The following is a 22,265-nucleotide window of genomic DNA, read 5'->3' as shown; positions in this document are numbered from 1 at the left end:
TGGAACAAACTGAACAGAGAGCTAAAGGGGATGGAATTAATCTTGTGCTCATCCATCAGTAAAGAAAAATTATTATAATTGTTATAATACAGCTATTTAACAAGGTACACTGTCATCTTTTCATGTCCCATAGTGCAACTGAAAATTTCCCATCAGAAATCATTTTGATTGAAGAAACTGAAAGGAGCAATATAAACCACTTGATTTAACGTCAGGAAGTTACTATGATGGGAATGTATATTTGAATGAGCCACATTTATTTTGAGAAGTCACATTTACTGTTCATTCACCTTGGAATAAACATTTCCAGAACTGATAGAACTCATGCCAGTGATTATTCTGCTGATAACAGCTGAAACACAGGTGTGTTCAGCAAAAAAGGGCTTAGCTGTCTGCTCTGTGATCTTTGGACTTTAGTAATTGTTCCAAAACATCAGTTCTACCACAGTATATTGGCAAATGATGATGACAGTCTTACGATGGAAGTTTGTATTTTACATATTTTTAAGGGTGAAACGAGGAAAGACCTCTCCTGGACAACATACTACTTTTATGAAGCCCCTGTGAACAGCATCAACATCAGCCAGCTTTCAACAAGTCAAGGCGACAGAAATGCAAGATTGATGATAACTTAGTTAAGAACTGCATTTTAGAATCATAGAATGGTTTGTGTTGGAAGGGACCTTAATGACAATCTAATTCCAGCCCCCTGCCATGGGCAGAGACATCTCTCACCAGACCAGCTTGCCCAAAGCCCCATCCAGCCTGGCCTTGAACACATCCAGGGATGGCGCATCCACAGCTTCTCTGGGCAGCCTGTGCCAGTGCCTCAGCACCCTCTGAGTAAAGAATTGCTTTCTCATATCTAATCAAAATCTACTTTTTTAGTTTAATATCATCCCTCCCGTGTCCCCGACAAAGAGTCCCTCCCTGGCTTTCCTGGGGGTCCCCCTTTAGGTACTAGAAGGCTGCTATAAGGTCTCCCTGGAGCCTTCTCTTCTCCAGGCTGAACAACCCCAACTCCCTCAGCCTGTCTTTTTAGGAGAGGTGCTCCAGCCCTCTGATCATCTTTGTGGCTCTCCTCTGGACCCACTTTAATAGGTCCATGCCCTTGTTGTGCTGGGGGGTCTCAGAGCTGAACAGTCCAGGTGGAGTCTCATGAGAGCAGAGCAGAGGGGCACAATCACCTCCCTCACCGTGCTGGCCACACTGCTTCTTATGTTGCCCAGGATATGGTTGGCTTTCTGGGCTGCAAGCACACACTGCCAACTCTTGTCAAGCTTCTTGTCAACCAACACCTCAGGTTCTTCTCATTAGGGCTGCCCTCAATCCATTCCCCACTCAACCTGTATTTGTGCTTGGGATTGCCTCAGATCAGGTGCAGGACCTTGCACTTGGCCTTGGTGAACCTCATGAGGTTCACACAGGCCCACCTCTCAAACCTGTCCACGTCCCTCTGGATGGCATCCCTTCCCTCCGGCATGTCAACCATACCACACAGCTTGGTATCATCAGCAACCTTGCTGAGGGTGCACTCAATTTCACTGCCTTATTCACTGACAAAAATGTTAAACGGTGACTGTCCCAATACTGACCCCTGAGGAACACCACTCGTTACTGGTCTCTACCTGGACATTGATCCATTGACCGCAACTCTTTGAGTTTGACCATCCAGCCAATTCCTTACCCACTGAGTGGCCCATCCATCAAATCCACATCTTTCCAATTTAGAGACAAGGATATTATGTGGGAGAGTGTCAAATGCTTTGCACAAGTCCATGTAGATGATGTCAGTTGCTCTTCCCCTATCCATCAGTGCTGTAACCCCATCATAGAAGGCCGAAAGATTTGTCAGGCAATTTTAGAAGTGAGACATATCCTCAGGAGAAAACTGTATGTACGACAAACAAAACAAAAAAAGGGGGAAAGGCCTGAATGGATTTATGCCTCCTATTGCTATGTGAGTAGGAAACAGTGAGTTGTGGAAGACACCACGCACCTGGCTGCTTTCACACCTCTCTAACAGTACAGTACATACACAGCAGAAGTATCCAGCTAAACCCCATGTGATCTCCCAATTTCTTTGAAACCAGAGGACAGGTAGCAGATCTCTGGGGCAGGGGAAGGGGGGGAACCAACTATGAGATATTCCTCCTGTGGAAAGTGCAAGAGTTTTAAACTATCAAAGACATTTAATATGTAATTGCTTTGTTCTTCAATGTGTACGTGATGCTTTTTTTCTTCCTCCAGCATTTCAAATGCTCACAGCAACTTATTCTGTAGGTATAACTAAATTATTCCTCTCCCGGCTTTCCAAGCTTGAAATGGATCCTGCCAATCTGAATTACTGTTTAAAAGAAACACCATTGCATATTTCTCCTTTAAAAGTGTTTGGTTTAGGCTTGTCACGTCACAGCCTGGTCCATAGTTCATCTTTACTGAAAAGCAGGCCTGAACAGGTGTCATCAATCTCTTTGGTAACAAAAACTGATATGAAGAAGTCTCACGTGACAGAAAGCACTTATCCCATGGTGGTACCATTTTCCAGCAGGCTCACTGCAGACCAGTTACTGCAGAAGCACATTTGGTTATTTTTGTTCACATCTGTCTTCATGCGCTTCAATTTTTCTCTTCCTTTTTCCTAGACTAGAGTGCTGCAATGTTGTAATCTCAAACCCAGGCTTACATTTCCCACAAGGGCTCTTCTTTAACAACATAGTTGAGAATCGGTATGTTGTCTTTACTGTGACCCCTCCTGTAAAGTTGTTAACTGCATTTTTAAAATTATCATCTAATAGCTGCAGTGGAGTTTATGAGCTGCAGTAAGTACTTCAAAAGCCCCTGTATCTGCAACTAGCAGAGTTTCTAGTTCGTGATTTCTACAGCAATAAAATCAAATGCACATAGTTTATAATGAGATCTTTTCCCTCGTAGTGATTTCTTTTGTATCATCAATAGCATAAAAATTACACTTTAATACCTAAGATAAATCTCAACTGTTGTACAGTAAAGCAGGACACAATCACTCCAGAGTTCCCAATTGCTATTCACTTTCAAGCCATCCCTCACCTACTCATCTCCACACTTGGAACACCTATGGAGCAGTTTAAGCCAATTTTAAACTCTGCTAGCAATTTTTTGAGAAATCTTTCTAAGACTGGCTGAGACATTTTCAAAAGAAAAACGTTTACAAGCGAGCTTTCTAGACAGGCAGCCAAAATAACAGCCAGACATCAAGCAGAATTGTCTGTTAAAAAGGGGAGAAACAAGGAATAATGAGATCTGCTGGCTAGCTATCAGAGATCTGCAGAGCTCTCCAGTCATTTAATTTTGATTAACTAGCCCGGCAGCAGAATAGCAAAATTACTATATTTCTAATTCCTCTCTGAATGCTAACAAAACAAATTAATAAAAGCCTACTGAAATATTAGCTAATGGCAAGTTTCCTCGCAAGATGTTCATGCATATGTAAGAGTTGGTCACAAGTATAACTCCCTGTGGCCATGGGACTGCTGAACCCTGGACATTTCAATTACTGTGTGAAACGATTTCTTCTGTTCAGTTTCAAAATAAAGATTGAGAAAGCCATTGAGTTGGGCTTCCTTTTACTCAGAATATTTTTTAGAATTACCGTTTAAATTATATTTCTTTATCTATAAAAATATTATCTTTCCAATGTAATAATTTATGAAAGTTGATAATAATCCAGAACATGCAGAGCTATTACTGGATTATTCAGATATGATACTGTTGCAATATTCATTATTATCATTTCATTTGTAAATCAATTAAAGGCACATATTTCATGTAAAATGGCACCTTGTCTTTTCTAAATTACGGCATCTCTCTCTGCATTGCCACGCAACATTTCCAGGATGAAAATAATCCTCTCTCTTAAGCCTTTTTGCAGAAGCACTCACCTTGGAATTGGCAGGTTTATGTTCACATCCTCTTTGCAGTGGGTGGTACATTTCCAGAAGAAGAGACAGAGAGGCTAATCGTGGAGTATTCAAGAGTTTTGTAGCTAGCTCATTTCCCTAGGATGCACATCTGATCCTTGCTCAAAATCAAGCAGAGTGGAAAAAGATTTTCCTCCAGCCTAAGAAGCACCTTATCCACAGTTTTCAGGGATCTGATAGACACAAACAACCTTGTGATCCCAGAAAGTATGTGCTAGGATCACTTTCTATAAGAGGAAAAGAATACTTCCTCTTGCACCAGATAGGGGTCCACAAGCAAGGTAGCCCTGGTTTAACCATCATGCCAGCTTTCACTCGGTTTAGGTCTGCCCAATAGGCATAGTACAAATGCAATAGTGGTGTCCAAACGTTGGCCATCAGCCCCAGCTGTCATAATTACACCCATAAGGCTCCTCTTGGACTTCAACAATATTCACTAACAAGGTGTGTATGAAAACAAATATATATATATACATATATATATATACATATATATATATGCGCATTGGTGCTGTAAAACAAAGCCCCAAACCTTTTCTCAGTTCCATAATGACTCCCTAAATAATTTAGGCAGATAACAAAATAATACAGCAAGTAGGGTCCAGTCCCGGCAAAGTAACGTTCTGCGCTGGTTAGCAAGGAGCTGCCACATAAATTTTGCTCCTGATGCCTTTTGACTGCTCCTCCATTTGCAGGGAAGATCCCCTGCTGAGGAAAGGAGTCTCTCCCATGCACTGCGTTGGGACACGATAGAAGTATGAAGTAGGGCCTGCAGGCAATACCATGGCAAGAGTATTTGTAACCAAAACTGGATGGAATTGTCTGGTGCATTGCTTGAAATTTGCTGTTCCAAAACTTATTCTAGAAATATGTCAAGTTAAATAACATTTGTCATCTAGAAAGATTTTATAGTTCTCAAGTAGAACATCCAGCTGCAGAACAGCAGCCTCCTCACCTCCTGCAAGCAAGGTCCTGAGAAGGTCCTCATGATGACAGCATTAGCCAGGGCTGTGAGAAACAGTTTACATATCTGATCTAAAAGAAGTCTTTTAACCAGAAGACTTATGTCCCAAGTGATCTCTGGATTACTGGCTTCATCTTCTTCCTAAAGGGGAGGGTTCAGCCCCAGGAAGAATAAAAAAAAATTATTCAATTTTTTATAAGTAAAGAAACTTTTCATGCAGCAATAAAAACAATGTAGTGGAATGGTGAATACTGGTGTGCATGGTGGGGAATAGTTGTAACAGTAAACAGAACATAGCAAGTATTTTAAATTATGGACACTGGAAACAATCTATGATGTGTAATAAAATTTAATATTTATGTAAATAGATTAAGATGATCCCAGTTGTGATTATAAACATAGATACCTAGCTTACGAGATTCAGGAGCACAAGATAGTCTTAAAATTAGCCTAAACCTCTATTTAATACAAAATTAATTGTTTACCTCTAAACAATTTATCTTCTAAATCATTAAAGGCTATTTTAAAAGCATTTAAATAGCTTTAGTGTGTAAATACTGCTGATTTCCAAAAAAGAGTCACATTTCTAATGCCTGAGCTGTTACAGAAGTATGTCATCCCGATTCATAAATCACCCAAGCTTTTTTGACAACAACCTGTTTATCATAGCTAAAGTGTGTGCAATTAAGTGGATTGTGCTATTTGACTTTTCTTGTTCCAGAGTTGTCGCAATATGAAGGGAAAATAGTCATGTTTCTATACAATGCATAGGCATTGCTGCTTCTTTTGGTAACAAAATAATGTTTATTTTGACAGAAGCTGCTGGGAAACTCGTGAATACGCTAATCTCACTGCCTACCCATTTGTCTGCTAAAGAGCTCAGTAAGTCTGACAGCTCCCAGAACACTGAGATGTTCTTAAAGCTCAGCAAAACCCTTTCCCCTCTGTTTATCTTGCTGTATATCTATTTCTCCTCCCCCTGGAGAGGTGTGCATGCATTTTTGGCAAAAGCTTCTTTGGGGATGGGATGTTAAGCAGGCAGCCAGCTAGATATCCTAAGACAGGCTGGTCCCTGCTTCTCTCCACCTAGGTCTTGGGGAACACGGCAGCGACCAAAGCTAGGTCCCCAATTCATGCCAACACCCTGACGGCCTGCTGGGGCACAGACACATGTGGAGCAGCACAAACACATGAGTACAGCACAGCCAGACCCTGGAGTGCCATCAGGGTGCACCCTGCTCAGAGGAATAGGTTGCAAAGGACAAAGGACTACAGTACATCTCCAGCCACAGAGCCTCAGACCACCAGGGTGAGAGCCTTCTTTCCTTTTTAAGACATGATGCTGAGGATGCAAAATATCATCAAGGGCTAAACAAGGCTGTGGCACATGTGTATGCGTCTCCCAAGAATGAAGGGTGGGCCACAGCCTTCATAAAATTTCTAAGTTGTCTGCTGACAATTGTCCAGTCCATTATTCTCAATTTCTCCACCAGCACTACCCCATCCAATCTCCCCTCCTCTGGAAGCTAGCGCTTCCTCATTAATAAAACACTACAATAAGCCCTTAATATCCTAAAACATCCTGTGCTTCTTGCCTAAATGAGCTGCTCCGGTTTCAGCCATAACAGCTGCGGTTTGTACTACTCAGCCTTTCAGGATGGTTCAGCTCAGCAAAAGCTGCTCTGAAAAAGATGGCAAAAGATGTCTTCCTCACTAGGATCTGAGTAAATGGGCAAAGGGAGAGCTGGCTGCCCTGCCTTGGAGAAGAGTCACACGCTCCCAGCACCTCTCTAATAACTCATACAAATCTTAAGCCAGCAGTAACTGGAATTGAAATATTTTGCTTTCTACATTACACCTCACCCCGCACATTTTTACGGATAGTTGATTTAAAACATCCACTCATTAGTCTGCGGTTGTGATATATGACTACTGAGCACACAAAGACTCAAGGCTCTGCTGCACAGTGCCAATGTTTTCAGTTCCTTTATGGTACCCAGAGGAAAGCTGCTAATCCACAGCCAAGCACTGCAAGGTCTGGTTTTCTGATGACCTCCTCTTTTTACTGCCAGAAGACAGCAACAGCACAAATTGTGCAGATCTGGGGCTGGGGAAGGCATTTCACACCATTCATTTTGCTGCCACACCAAACACAAGAGGTGTTAGGAACAAGAGGCTCTGTAACTCTACTCACAACGTTTTGGTGTAGCATTGCACCATTTGAGGCATTCACATTGACTTTATGTAACTTGAAATTAGTGCATAATGAAATTTTGGGGGTTTTGAGCTCCAGTGGACACTCATATGGCTTGGAAGATTTCACCCAGCAGAAGAAACAAAAGAAAATGCAAAGAAAGGGGCAAAACACAGAGGCTGTGTTGTTCCCAGGAGTTACATCACAGAAGTACTAATTACAATAATTCGATGTTGCCCAGACAGCGGCATTCTGTCAAGTTAATGAATATTAGCATAGTGACAAATCATTTTGTTTCTAAATGGGCACTACAATATTCTCCTTTTCAGTTAAATGATTTTAGAGTATTTCAGCATGTTTGGTTGCTCTTGCAGTTTTTTTCTTCATTTGAAGCATATGAATACTTAGAGAGAACTTTCCCAAATTTTCAGCTATTTAAAAGCGCTCACAGTTAAATTTTGTTAACCAGTCCTGCTGCTCACGATCATTCCCAAAGCACACAAATTACATCATTCTTTATACATTTATACATCATCCATAGCACCAGATTGTGCAAAACTGTCTTTTAAGAGTCAAGGAGGTACTCAGGCTTGAATGCATCACTTCTGTATTTCCAGAGAGCAAAAGCAGGCTGATGAATGAACAACCTCACAGCTGTAGAAACAAATGGTATTTTTCCCCCCAGTTGCCTCCACTAGCATCCTCACAGATGACTTGGGCACCCTTTCTTCCGAATTACTGAAACACTCTGCCTGTAGAGCCATATGCATATTGATGTTGTGCTGTTACCAGATGCTTACACTACAGAAATTCTAATTACAGGATTGGACTCTGCCTAAATGATGGTAGTCTGTCAAATTAATAACTATTATAACTCAGTCAGTGGTGGCACCACAAAGCCCTGACGTTTTCTTATTTAAATGATTTTGATTCAGAGCACAAGGAAGCTAATGACTTCCTCACAGAAACAAAAAGAAATATTACATCAGAAAAAGACTTATGGACAGATTTATAATACATTCAAGGGCTAATAAAAATCATGCTGCTTCTTTTAGGCATAGTTCAAGTGTTTTCCCTTCCATGTTGTGCCTGCTTCAAGCAGAAGTAACCAAAATAAAATAATTCAAGACAAATGACTCTATGCCTCGCAGGACACAGATCCAAATCCTTAATTACAATCAGTTTGATCAAGGCCCATAAGGTGCTGAGTGCTCCCTGTAGCAGGAGTGGAGGACTACTGAAAGATGCCCAGAACTTTGCGGGACTAAACTCTGCCGGATGGTTTCCACTCCAAGCAGCGACTGGAGTAGAGTCATGAAACCCTGGTGGCTGGAACAGACCTTCAGGATCATCGGGTCCACCCACCAACCTGACCGACCGAGTTCCGTCACTAAACCATGTCGCTTAGTGCCACATCTACACATCCCTTAAGTATCTCCAGGGATAGGGAGTCCACCAGTTCCTTGGACAGCCCATTTGAATGCCCAACCACCCTTTCTGTGAAGAAATTCTTCCTAATGTCCAATCTAATGTCTATCCACCATGGAGGCAACTCAAGACCTTAACCTCTGCTGACAGTGAATGATCAGATACCCCTGCTGTCCTTGTGAGAAATAAAACTAATGCTGTTGAAATCCTAACCTACATGAAGTTCTTCACTTTTGTCTTTGTTTGTTAAAGCAAATTTACGCAATTTGTATGAATCCTAATCCCACCCCCAAGAGCAGGGAGAAGATTAGATTTTTTTTTTTTAATTTCATTGGATTTTTCCACTGTAGCTGATGAGTGCTTTTTATTAAATAAAGTTATGAATCAATTACCTTGAAAGAAATAATTGCATCATCACCTGTGTTTAATATTCACAAATAAGGAAAAGGAAGAGGAAGAAAAAATATCTAATAATGCACACAGGATGGACGGACTGGTCTTGTATTTAATGACTTAGCTCCTAGCTCATTAATTTTAAGTCCAAATAATCCCCCTCAGTTTCTGATATGACGATGACAGATCCGTGTACCAGAACTCTAAGGACATTTGACCTCGAGTAAGGAGAAGCAGCACCAAGCCTGCAGGCATGGGCTAGAGCTTGCGACTGCCCCATGCTGACAGCCTGAACTGATAGAGCCTGCGCCTCTGAGACCTGACCCTGGTGCATGCTTTTAAACTTTCTGATCATCTCTCAGGCTTTGTGTCTGTTGCTTGGAACAATGCTTAGGACAATTATCCCTCTGATGCTACTGATGAATCAGTCGTCCCATTTGGGTGTGTAATTCTTTATCTTGAACGTACAGCAGAAGAACATAGTATATCCAGAAACCTCAGTATCAAAGTCTATGCAATTCTACTGGTCCACTATTTTATAAATGAGTGCTTAGAACTACTGTAAATATTATAAATATTTACATTTACATATTGTTGACAGCCAGAAGAGACGAATTAAGGTGGGATTTAACACATTAACAGTAACCAGGTGACCTGACACAACCGAAGAGATTCTTCCCAATATAACAATATTTTATCCTTGCAGAGAATGCCTGCTTATCTGGCATATGTCTAGTGTGCCTTATTGCTGCAGCAGCCAGAGCATTTGTTTAGAGCCTCACTGAGCTGCAGTACCACAGCCAAAGAAGTCACTGCACCATTCAGCCCTGGTTGCAGAACTGTGCTCCCAGACTTTGGCTTTTATTTAGGCCACTGATGCACGTACCCCAGAAATGCTCCTGGACCTCACAGTGATGGAGAAAATAGTGCAAAGGTGGATTACTAAATGACTTTGGCTTTTCCTAAAACAAGATCATCACCGTTCTTTTGTGGTTTTGTTGTTGTTGTTGCTTGGTTGGTTGGTTTGGTTTGTTCTTTTTTGTTAATCACCTATGAAAGGTAGGTGGAAGATGCCAGTCATCATGCTTTTTAATTCCTGTAATACAAAATTAGACTTCTCTCCACATGTTTAAGTTGCAGCATTGTCTTATTCTTCAGGATTCCATGTTTTGTTGTGGGGTGGTTTTTTTTGTTTTTTTTGTTTTGTTTTGTTTTAAAAAAAAGCAGTTCAAAAAGGTGTATGCAATATGTGTTTTCCTTCAGTGACTATGACCTTTAAAAATATTCAAGCTGGTGTTTGATTTAACATTTCAACAGCAAATATATTTTAATGCACAGAGGACTATTCTCAAAGTTCACAAAACTGTTTGCATAGATGAAAGGAGCAGCTAAAAGACTGTACTAGGAAATTATATATATATATATATATATATATATGTATGTAGATTCCTTCCAGGTATAGAATAACCTGAAACCAGCAAGTTTGCTCATATACAGTCTGACACTGCACACTTCTGATCACCCTCAGCTCCAAACCAGCATTTATAAGCATCTCTGTTCAAAGTTCACATACGTAACCAGGAAAGCTTTCACTATTTCATTGGAACTGGATCACATCCTTCCCACTTGTTACGCCTTTTTCCTGCAACCATGTTGCAAAGCAGAAACAGATTTTAGAGGAAGGACAGACCTCTCACAAGGAGAGTGTGTGAAGACACCAGAACATAGGAGAGGTTACACCATCACCACCTCTGGCTCCTGACCAGGGATCAGACCACAGTTCATTTGTTTGACTGACTGTACATTGCCAAAATGCAAGTGGGAAATGGCACAAGATGAACAGAGATGGTGCCTGGTGATCTATGTACCCACAGCTGAGCATCAAGATACTAGACTTATTTTCAGTGTTCACAGATCTTTCATAAAATAATCAGTACCCTATTATCTTTGTAATTTGTTAACCCCTCTAAAGATTATTTAAGTTATCTAAACTAGTTTCACACGTGGACCCAGTTACTTGTCCTTGTGCAATCTAAATTGTGTGTTCTGGCTTTTCTCTAGTGTTCGGGTTCACATTTTTCAAAGTTTCAGAATTTTTATAAATCCTGAAATCAGTAATTTCAGTAGCTGCTGAAGTTTGTTTAGACATCGCATGCCCCCAAAGCGGGGGCGGGGGTATGTGAAGGTCACTCATTTCAGCAGAAGCATCTGCTGTTCTTGTGCACATGCCTTACAGATATTTTAGCTTCTTTCACTGTTGCTTAGCAAGTATCTCCTATGTGCTGAGCTCTGGCTTGACTCAGTCAGCCGAACCTCAGCACCTGATGCCACCCAAGATGCCTTGGGGAATCCAATGCCCCAGCACTGGCTGACTTATATGACTGGTACTCTCTACAGCATCTCAAATTGCACTAGATACCCTTGTTCAGACAAATAACTTACATCTGTTGTGCTAGAGGCCTTCCCCCTCACCTCCCCAGTGCATTTGTAACCATATGCCTCAACCTTGCATTGTCTCCTCAGCACCTGAGCCTCAGCCTCTCCTCTTACACCAGGGGATTTGGCAAGGCTCTCAGCCAAATGTGGCTGTGGAGACAACGTGGTGAAAGGGGGCAGGCTCTTGGAGGCCAAGATCTTCTCTCCCCTGGAGCTGAAGACAGGAAGTCCATGCCCGTCCCTATGAGCTCAGCAGCCCTCTCCCCTGAAGGAAAGCAATGACTGCACCAAGCTCTTGCTGGCAGTGCCAAGTGCAGCCGCAGGGGAACTAGAGGGTGGGGAGGTATGCCAGTCAAGGAATTTCTCCTCCCTCCCTGTGGGAGGCTCTGAATTTACACACTTGGTTTCTCTAAAATTGCATATTCTTCCTAGCCACAGCTAGGCAGAATGGGTTTCCTTCCTTGCAGGCAGCAGCATTTTCAAGCCCATAATATCCAGCAGGCATATACGTAGTCATTGAATATGGACTCTGGTTTAGAGGATTTTATGTTTTTTGTTTGTTTTTCAAGGGGGTGTTTGTTTTTAAATTCCTAGATCACAATTATCTTTCTGTAGAGTGCATAGGTGACTATTAATACAGACTACTTTAGAAATGCACACAGTTGAAAGTGCTTTTTTCTGTTTCATTTTGTGTGTGTCCCATATCCCCCCCCCCCACACACACACCCCGACCACCATTCCCTACCAATCTGAGGGGCTCTTGCTGGTACAAGCACTCATTTAAATCTGCTGGAGCTGTACTGGTGGGCAAAACTCACAGCTGAAGCCATCAACTTCATCTTTAGAAAAAAAAATCTGTGCTTGTAAGATGTTTCATAGAATGCAAAATCTTCTTAATGTGTAATTTGTTGGGTTTGTTTGTTTGTTGGACCCTGCCAAGCCTGTGGACACTCATTCCCATCACCCCACATCTCCCAGTCAGTTCAAGCTCACGCAGAGCCCGGGAGCTGCTTGCTAATCTACATGCGATATGCCAACACTACCCACATCTGTACCTTGAATGCCAGAAGGCTGCTCCTGCACGTTTGGTGCTGCCAGAGTTGGGATCAGTTCAGAAAGCCTCATGCAGACCCAGAGCTGATCTCCTTTAGGTCTGTCAGCAGCAGAATCCAAAGGCCCCTTCAATTAGAAAAAAAAAAAGAAAAAAAAGAGTTATGAAGAGAACAGTTTCTCCTAAATAGTGTTTGGGGTCTTTTGGGGATTTGTTTTTCCCTTTGCCTAGAATAATGCACATATATTATTGAAAGAGCATGAGACCCCTCCTGTTCACCTCTACTTCTGAGAGGAAAAGTTTGTCTTTTTCTGTAGGTCTAGTGTCATAATACCGCCTTAATCTCTCCAGCTGGGCAACTGCTGTTTTTTATGGATTATGTTTATCTTTTTCTGCTGTTGCATTATTTAAACATTCTGTCACAGACAGTGGCACTCAGGCTAAATATTTTAAAAATCAATAAAACAAAAGCCTTTCAAAATATTACTTGTGGGGGGAAATTTTATCAGAACTGTACGGGGTGTCAGTTTTATAGCGGTCAGCCTTACTAATACTCCATTTGTGCTTACAGACATTTGCAGATAAGAGTGAGCTTCAGGAAAAATGCTAATGAAATATTGGCAGTTATAGTGCAAACTATTCACTGAAGCAGATTTCTAATCTGCTTTGAAAATATTGTTCGGAAAATTCAGAAGCAACAACACAGCATGCAAGGAAAACGAGACAGAATCCAACTCATCCTTGGACTGATGCTGCTTGATCCTGCTCTTTAAGATAGCAGGCAACTCAAAACCAGTTTTCATTAAAGGATCCAATAAAGTTTTCCTTAACTTCTGTATCTGGAACACTGTCTTTACTGTTTGGGATTTCATCTACTGGTATCTCCCAAGACCTGAAAACCAAAGAACATATGTGCTTTTAAATACATTCATGGTTCTTCACAAGAACTGAGTCTATGATCCGTGCAGCTGTGTTTTTACTCATTCTGGGAAGAAGATTTCGCAGCTAGAAAGGAAAACACCTTTGAGTCTTTGCTTTCATCTTTACAAAAGGGCAGCAAGAGCAAGTGTGCAATTTCTTTCCAACTAAATGCTAACAGATCAAAGATAAAAGAGCAAAAATTGCTAACTTGAATGCCTATAGTGTTTTATACTCCAGGAAATCATTTTGTCTCCCAGCCATACTCTCTGGGCTGTGTGGAGGCTCCATGTTGGTGTCTGTCTGATAATAATACTACTGTCTGTTGGTGTCTGTCCATACAGCAACACTAACATAAAGATGGCTCCAGAAGGGAAGCTAAAGGTCTGTGCTTACAGATAGCTAGCAATTCTGGAGAAAAACAAAAACAAAACCCCCACACTGGCAATTTCTTCACGCAAGAGGTGGCTAGGCTGCAGCACTCTGTCACAGGACGCTATAAATGTGAAGAGTTGAGCTCAAAAAGGGTGCTGGAAAATTTGTGCAGAACAAATTAAGCCTCAAGATTACTAGAGAAAGATTTTGGTGTAAACAAACAACCTCCCTCGGGTTCCAGAAGCCCCTGAACTTTACTGGATGCCAGCAAAACACTTCGGGGGATTACAGAGCCTATGCTACCCTCCCACTGTGTCCGCTATGCTGGGGCTGCGAAACAAACTTCTGGCCTCAGCAAGTACGGACCTTCTCCCTGTGCCACATACAACCTCCCTGTGCCCCCTAGTACTGCACTGGGAAGGCTACCCCGATACAGAAGTAGTGTTATGGGAACAAAATGAGTCACCAAGGGAGCCATAAAACCACACTTTAGTTATTCTGCCATAACTTCTCCAAGCAGGTGAGCCTTACAACGGATCAAACTTCACTAAGAAAAAGCTTCGTTTCCCAGAGAACACAAAATGACATCTCTTGCAACATATTTTTCCAAGGTCTACTTCTGCCAGAAGCCCTTAGTTAAATAACACCCCAAATCATTCACAGCACAGTCATCTTCCCACAGCTACTTCTCCAAAGAAGGGGCTCAAAATATCCACAGAGCTATTCAGCCCTTTAGTAGTGAGTTACAAATATTTATTGATTTAGCTTTCCAAGAGACTCAAGTGTTCAGCCTGTTATCTAGCTTGAAGGTACATATCCCCTTCTTAAGCCTTGCCAGAGAAGTAAAGGATTTCTGCCAAGCTAGTTTATTGTCCTTCTCTTTCCCCCATGGCTATCAATAGCACAGAGTCCTGTATGTCAGCCTTCTGCTCAGGAATTGATTTTAGTCTCTAGTCTGCCACAAACATGGTGAGATTGGCTGGTGCCTTTCTGATGGAGATGCTTTTCCTCTGGGTTAATGCTAAGAAAGAAGTGCCCTCTTCACCCTAATCCAACCAAATTTTTATAACCAGTATTCTTCCTGCAAACTGCATATTCACAGTTTAAGTGCCAGAAGCAAACATTATAAAGAGAGGTACAATCCAGTGATGCCACCAGTCCATTTCCCATACTATTCACTTACAAGCTTCAGCTGAATTCCTCCTGTGTTTGGTGCCAGAAGGCCCAGTAACAAGAGACCATGAGAGCAAGCCTCATGAACACCTGCTCTACATGGCAAAAGCCAGACCTGAATAGATCTCAATGGCACTTTTTCTTTCCTGGTGTAAAAACAGGTCCAAGATGGACAGATATTGGGAAAACTTCCTTTGAAATTATTACAAACTCACCAATATGATTTCAACACACTTACAGTCCAATGCACTCCAGCAGACACTACACAGTGTGTACATATAAAGCTAATATCAGATTGTTTATAACCCCTGAAGTTTTACCCATATACATTTAACATAATGCTCATCATCTGTATTATAGGGTCAGGGTTTTTAAATGATTCCAAACAGCCCATAACTAAATCAGTCCAAAAAATTGCTATTGTTTTAAGTTTCATTCAGCACACACATGATTTTGGTGCTGCTGTTATCCACAAGAAGACCCTGAAGATGCTTTGCTTGCTATTTGAGTAAAAGAATTGTGATCCAATCATTACCGTATTTATTTCACCTTGCAGAGGTTTAACGACCACCTATGGTAGATTATTGAACAGAGAAAGATAAAATATCTTTAAATCTCCATTTTCCTTCCTTTTTTTTTCATGTCAGTTTTATTAATATGCCTTTTCATCTTTTAAACAATTGGCAGCTGCTCAATCACAAACACACCTTTCATCATTTAAAAAGCCCACAAGTGCTTTTGTGCTACCTCTTTCCTACCACACAGATGAAGAGCAGCCCAGCAGGCATTTGTTAAACCTCTCCTTTCAAGTACGGTTGTTCTGATGTCACGGACGTTTCTTCTAGCCTGACCTTATGAAAGAGATGATTCACTTTTCACTCTCTCTATTGCACGTAATTTAGAGTCCATGTAAAGCAAGGAAATGAGAAATTATGCCTTTGTAAACTTTGAAAAACACGGGGTTGGATTGTTGGCCTGCCTGTGACACCAGCTCCCTGCAGCTGCTCCTTGATCACAGCCCTCTGGGGACGCTGGGGCTCGGTCTCCGAGCAGAGAAAAGCCAACGACTGCAGCTGCTCAGAGGGGATCTTATTTTATCTAAGCAGAGGCACTGATCCAGAGCAACAGGAAGGCACGGGCAGCACACAGCTAACTCGTATGCCACTGCCAGGCCCCAGGAATTTACTTTGCTTTAAATGAGAGAAAACTCCCATGCACGTTGTGTGTCTGAGGGTAAACGGGGGTGCATAGTGGTGCCAGGGTCACCTCCTGGAGAGGCCCCACAACCTCTTGTTCCCCTTTGGTGAGCTGTTGCTCAAGCAGGTGGGGATGCGCTCGGCAAACACTGTCACCACACCTTCAGTGCCAGCTCACAGTCAGCAAGGCCTTATCTAAGCGTTCCCATCAGGCTCACCCTTGGCCAAGGCTCAAGGTGGAAAGCACCAACACACCACCAGCCACTGTTTTCTGCTTACACCAAAAGAGCTTATGTGATACACAGAGCTTCTCCTAGGCATTTCTGCCACACCACCACAAACTGGCTACAGATTCTTAAAGTATCTTGCCTCTCCTGTTCATCCTTGGATTTCTGCTATGCCTTCATTATTACAGCCTTTATTATGATGTCTCATTTAACTAGTTTTATATCAACAAAATAATTCTGTTGACTTCAATCTACTTCAGCCTCCAAGTTTTTTGCTCAACTGTACATATAAAGAACATGTGCCTTTTTTACATAACAGTCCATAGCTAGTGAGTGCAAAATATACTCTCTCAGGTATCGGGAGAGGAAAAATTATATTGAGGGAACATTAGAGAACTACACTTTGGGGAACTGTAGCTTGGAGGTATGTTTGAAGACAGAAGTTAAAATATAGCAAAGGAGTGGTAACCTGTGCTATTGCTTTACATAAGATTTAAAACACAAAGTATTGCACAAAGAGTGTAGAAAAGTATTTTGCACAATAGTGTTTATGCAGATAACACAATCCTTTCTGTGCAGTTTGAAGCCCATGGTGGTATTCATATGCTAACCTACTTCATTCTAAATTCAGACTGCAAATCATTTTTCAAAGTTTGTATGGAGTATATTTGATTTTTTCATTAAACATTTTTCGTTTTTTCTATTTAAAGGTAGAAAAAGAGGGGAAGAGGAAAAATAGATGGAGAAATAACTTGTTTGGATAAACCAATTCTTCAAAATTTCAGGTGGTTTATTCATCATTCTTAATTTAATCAAGCTGAAGATAAAGGAACAAAGTCCTATATTTTATTCCTTCATTCCACTGAACAAAATACTTGTGAGCTGACTAAGTAAAGAGCATGTGACAGCATCCTTTTCTGTCTGTATTTGAAGATGAGTAGCAAAGTAGGAGTACCACCTAGTATTTCCAGAGCATCTTTGAGATCTAAATGCTTTAGGCTGTTACTAGTTTTTACTTTAACTAATTCCACAGGAAAACCAGGCTTAAGAGGAACATAAAGTTTCATGAAAGAAAATTATGAAGCCTATTTCTTTAGAAGGGATTGCTGTTCTTACAAATAATTGATCTACTCTTTTTTCTTCTTATTTCAGCCAACCTTCACAGAAAGAGAGGTATAAGCTTTAGGATACCCATAATAACAAATGATCTAAAAATATGAATATGCATTTCAAAAGCACTGGAAACCCAACAAATAACAAATCACTTGAACTAAATATTGCCCTGTAATACAGATCGTAGTGGAAAAAACCACTTCAGTGAAGAGCTACAGGGAGCTTGTATTTTTTTTAAATAAAGACCTAGGTTTAAAAAAAAAAAAGCAGTCCCTCAGTAACTAGCAGATATACAGTTCGTAATACGTGGGGGGGGGGGGGGGGGAGATGCAAATGAAACCACCACTAAAGATATGTGCATAGGATTCAATTCTCCTTTTGACCTGGGCTCTTGCATACAATTACCCGCCTTGTTTCAGAGAGCTGTTTCTCAGCTGGTGAAAAACACCTGCTGTTTCCATAGTTGTTAATCTTTCTGTGGACTAACAGGAGCTCTGCTCCAACAGCTCTTGCAGAAAATCTGAGGATTTAAGATGCTGTAAGACACCCATTTTCTTGGGCAGCCAGAGCCTATTGCCTTTCCAAAGGCTAGTGCAGATATACCCCCAGAAGGACGGGATAAGCCAGGCATAGCAAAGCCTGCAGAACACTGACAACATCTTTTTCCCCTATCTATGCAACTCAGGTCATAAAATGATACAAATTCTTGAACCAAAAACGCAACTGAGAAGCTAAGATAATATAACCTGCAGGGTCAGTATAAGGGCCCAAGGCCTCCCCCTTGATAGAGAAGCAGCATTTGGCAGCTCTGCCCTCCTCTACCTTCCCTGTTGGGCTTGCCAAGATTCCCAGCAAGACTCAGGAGTTAAGTACCTAGGTCCTTCTGTTCAGGCCTGAATCACAGTCAGCCATAGACTGAACAGGGGAGAAGTTGCTGTTTCTCAGCCTGAAAGGTGAAAACATCTTGCAGATTTGCCATAACCCATAAGTAGAAATCTTTAAGTTATCATCGACTTGTAACCAGAAGGGCTGCAAAGCTGATGACTCTTCCCAAAAGGGCCCAGCTGACAGCTACTCACAGGGAAAAGCATGTATCAATCAAAAGTTATCAGAACAGTTTTGTGTTTTTTTTTCCCCTCCTGATACTGAGATCTGCCCCCCTACCAAATCCACATCTGTCACTGTCCATAAGTTCTGGCAATTCTGTTTATGCTGTAGCATATGTACCTAAAGGAGGCTGTGTAACAAATGACTGTCTTGAATGTAATCACATTTCTTTTGTCTGCTTCCCAGAACAAGAAAACAATATTGCATATACAGAAGATATAATTATAACTCAAAGTGCTCAGCATTTAAACCACCAAGGCTCTGCAGCTAGTACAGCACATATGGGATGATGGGCCCTATTTCATGCAAACAAGCAAGATGCTCTTAGAGTGCACATTGCTGAGCGAAAAGGGCAATAGCCCCCATTGGGGGTAGGGAGAAACTACTGTAATATAAATTATTTGCAAAAGAAGATCTCATTTAACATCCAAACTCAGAACAGAAATAAAAATAGGCCATTGTGTTTAGGGCTGACATTTCAGATACTGTTTAGGTCAAGAGAAGTTTCCTGATCCTCTCCATTTATGGCTGCTCCCCAGGAGTCAAATGCTTCTCCCCTTCCTGTAGCCTCCAGTTCTTCTCCTAATTACAATGCTGTTTTAGTCCAGTCAAGATATATAAGTGATAGATTATGACTTACGTAATTACAGCAGCTCATCAAATTCAAATTTAACATCAGTTAATTACATAACTGCTACTAACAATAACACAGAAAGTAGCAAAACAGTTCTGAAGAGAAAATCAAGTCAAATTAATGAATAAAAAAGCACTGATGGAATCACAGCCTGCTCATAGGCATTTTTATGAACAAACTTCATCTCAAATCCAATAACTTCTGTAGCAATCCACTCGATACCACTTCTATCCAAGTGAATGAAATTTTACAGCAAAGTTAAGAGAGAAACAATAAAGCACCACATTAAAAATCAAGACAATATTATATTAGCTCTTCTGTGTGCACAGAAGATATCTCCTATCTAGGTGTTAAGAGGATTAACTTCTAATACCCTATAAGACAAAATCAGGTTTGCCTGGCTGGATTTAATTTCTGTTCTACTTATTACACTTCGGAGTTCCCATTAACTCCAAAGCATTTAAGCTATTTAGGAACTTAGGTCGAAACAGAAAAATCAGCAAGCCTCAAAACAGCGGTTAGACTAATCAGGTTGTGAACACTACTGTTCAAATATCTCATCTGCCTAATTTGAGTTTGAAACCAGTTCTCTCTCTCCAGAAGGGAGGTGGGAGCTCCAGCCTGGACTTCCTTGGAAGCTTCTCCTTCTGCTTTGCTGCAACAGCTTCATTTCATATAGCTGATTCACTGAGATAGGTACTGATTCAGTGAGATAGGTACAACCTCTGCCTTCTGTGCCCAAAGCAGGTGCTTTTTCCCCACTCTCTGCCTCAATGTTTAATGCTCTGTGTAAAGTAAAGAGTAATGCATCAGTACATGTCCAGTTTCCAGCATCAGCTCCACTGTCCACTTGGAGGTGGACACAGGCTAGAGCCCTCCAAAGATGGTGACTACAATTTCGGACGGGGAACCCTCCAGCCCCCAGTTCATTCTCTCAGGGAGTCTCCTGTTAGCATCATTAGTTCAACAGTTACTAATTATCTGCTTTTAAGGTAAACATACTGGAAAACTGGTATCATACTCAGAGTAGTTCCAATACCATAATATCTAAGTAATTTTGTTAAGGTAAAATCACCAACAACTTGTGACCCAAACATGTTTTAGCAAAAAGACAATTTTATGCTACATTAACAGCAGCCCATTAAACTCTGGAAATATTTTTTGGGACCCTCACTACAAGAAGGACATGGAGGTGCTCGAGAGAGTCCAGAGAAGGGCAACGAAGCTGGTGAGGGGTCTGGAGAACAAGTCTTACGAGGAGCGGCTGAGGGAGCTGGGCTTGTTCAGCCTGGAGAAGAGGAGGCTCAGGGGCGACCTTATCGCTCTCTATAGGTACACTAAAGGAGGCTGTAGAGAGGTGGGGGTTGGTCTGTTCTCCTACGTGCCTGGTGACAGGACGAGGGGGAATGGGCTAAAGTTGCACCAGGGGAGGTTTAGGTTGGATATTAGGAAGAACTTCTTTACTGAAAAGGTTGTTAGGCATTGGAATGGGCTGCCCAGGGAGGTGGTGGAGTTGCCATCCCTGGAGGTCTTTAAAAGACGTTTAGAGGTAGCCTTTAGTGATATGGTTTAGTGGAGGACTTGTTAGTGTTAGGTCAGAGGTTGGACTAGGTGATCTTGGAGGTCTCTTCGAACCTAGACGATTCTATGATTTCAGTGCAGTTCAGCTCAGGAAAAGGACTGCAAAACCTCTTAATCAGATCTTGCTATGCAACCACATGCATGTAATAAAAATCCTGCATTTCAGGACAACACATTAACATACTGTTAAGTCTTGTGAACACAAGCAGAAGTTAACCTCTTCTTAGCTTCAGAACTACCAGAAGAGCTTCATCTGCTCTGCTAGCAAAATTAGCAACACAAAAAAAATAAATCCTACCCTTATATTCAATAACTTTCCAAAGCCTGACAAGTTTTTGCAGCATTATACTAGTCGCTTTCATTAAGAACACAGATGGTTCTCATTTACTGTAAGTCAAGAATTAAGTTACAGAAGCCTGTGTTTTGTCTTATCTGCCCATGTAGACTGAACAGAATGGACAACTGAAATAGGGGAGGATGGACAGACAGGACCTAAAATAATTTTGGACAGCACTAATATTTACATGAAATGGGTGAGCACAGGAAGGACACTGACATCAAGGACTGATGATTAGTAAATAAGGTAGCACCCAAATTATCTCAAATTTAAGGCTTATTTAATGTTACATATCTTCATCTTAACTTCATATCTTCAATTTCATATACATCAAATAAATTAAGAGACCACTAGGAAGGCAATGATGAAACAAGTATAGCTGTGTGATGTTAACAGAACATAGTAGCAGTTACATCTGAAAGACAGAAAATATTCAAAGGAGAACAGCTTCCTGGGGAAAAAAACAACAGCTCAGAGACAACGGAACTGACTTTTCTCTTTAAGAAGAAAACATTACCATAGAAATGGAGTAATGCATTTCTAAATTACCATCCTATGTCACTTAGGTAAGAAGGAAGTGAAGACTGACATATTTGGCCACGTAATTCTTTGGATACAAGAGAAAAATTCAGGTAACAAAATCAGGGAAGCATATTGTCATACTGCAGGGTGGTTCATTCTGTGTGGAAAAACAAGTCCAAACAGCAGACTCAGTCACAAGATAATTGTGAAGTATCACATTTACAAGAGCTGTTTTGCTCCTCTACAAAAAAACAACAACAACAACCTATGTGTAAACATCTTAATTAAAGCACTTTTTTTTTTTAATATAGATACAATACCAGTCTTCCCCAGAAAGCCACAAATCTGACCCAACGACAACAAACAGCATATCAGTTTGATAATTAAATCTCCAGTTATGCACGAGCTTATTAGTTATGTGCATGTTACTCAAGAATAAGATTTTTGTTTATGTGAGAAGGTATTCGTGCCATTACAGATAACACCCATACAGCGTATGTCTCACAAATGAGTTCCCTCTAACACAGACTGAAGTTCACATCGGAACTTCCTAGCGCCTCTACTACATCAGGTCTGCGGTGCACTTAATTGTGTGGGATTTTGTTTGCTTTGCATTCTGACTCAAGGAAGAAAACAGACTTTGTGGTACAATTAAGT

At 41.2% G+C, this 22,265-nt stretch overlaps 1 long non-coding RNA gene across 4 annotated transcripts in view; it reads right to left on the bottom strand.

Moving 5' to 3' along the window:
• The window catches only part of LOC310894573, a 54,976-nt gene that overhangs the window by 21,215 nt on the left and 11,496 nt on the right, over nt 1–22,265 (bottom strand). For all 4 annotated transcript variants that reach the window (XR_014580015.1, XR_014580016.1, XR_014580017.1 and 1 more), the window contains exons 2-3: nt 12,430–12,553; nt 4,915–5,064 (exon numbers count right to left, since the gene is read on the bottom strand). This is a non-coding gene — a long non-coding RNA (uncharacterized lncRNA). The remainder of the gene's footprint in view (nt 1–4,914; nt 5,065–12,429; nt 12,554–22,265) is intronic.

Source organism: Anser anser (assembly GCF_964211835.1).
Source record: "Anser anser genome assembly, chromosome: 2".
NCBI classification, from domain to species: domain Eukaryota; kingdom Metazoa; phylum Chordata; class Aves; order Anseriformes; family Anatidae; genus Anser; species Anser anser.
The sequence above is the reverse complement of the archived record's forward strand: the minus strand, read 5'-3'. Positions and strand labels throughout refer to the sequence as shown.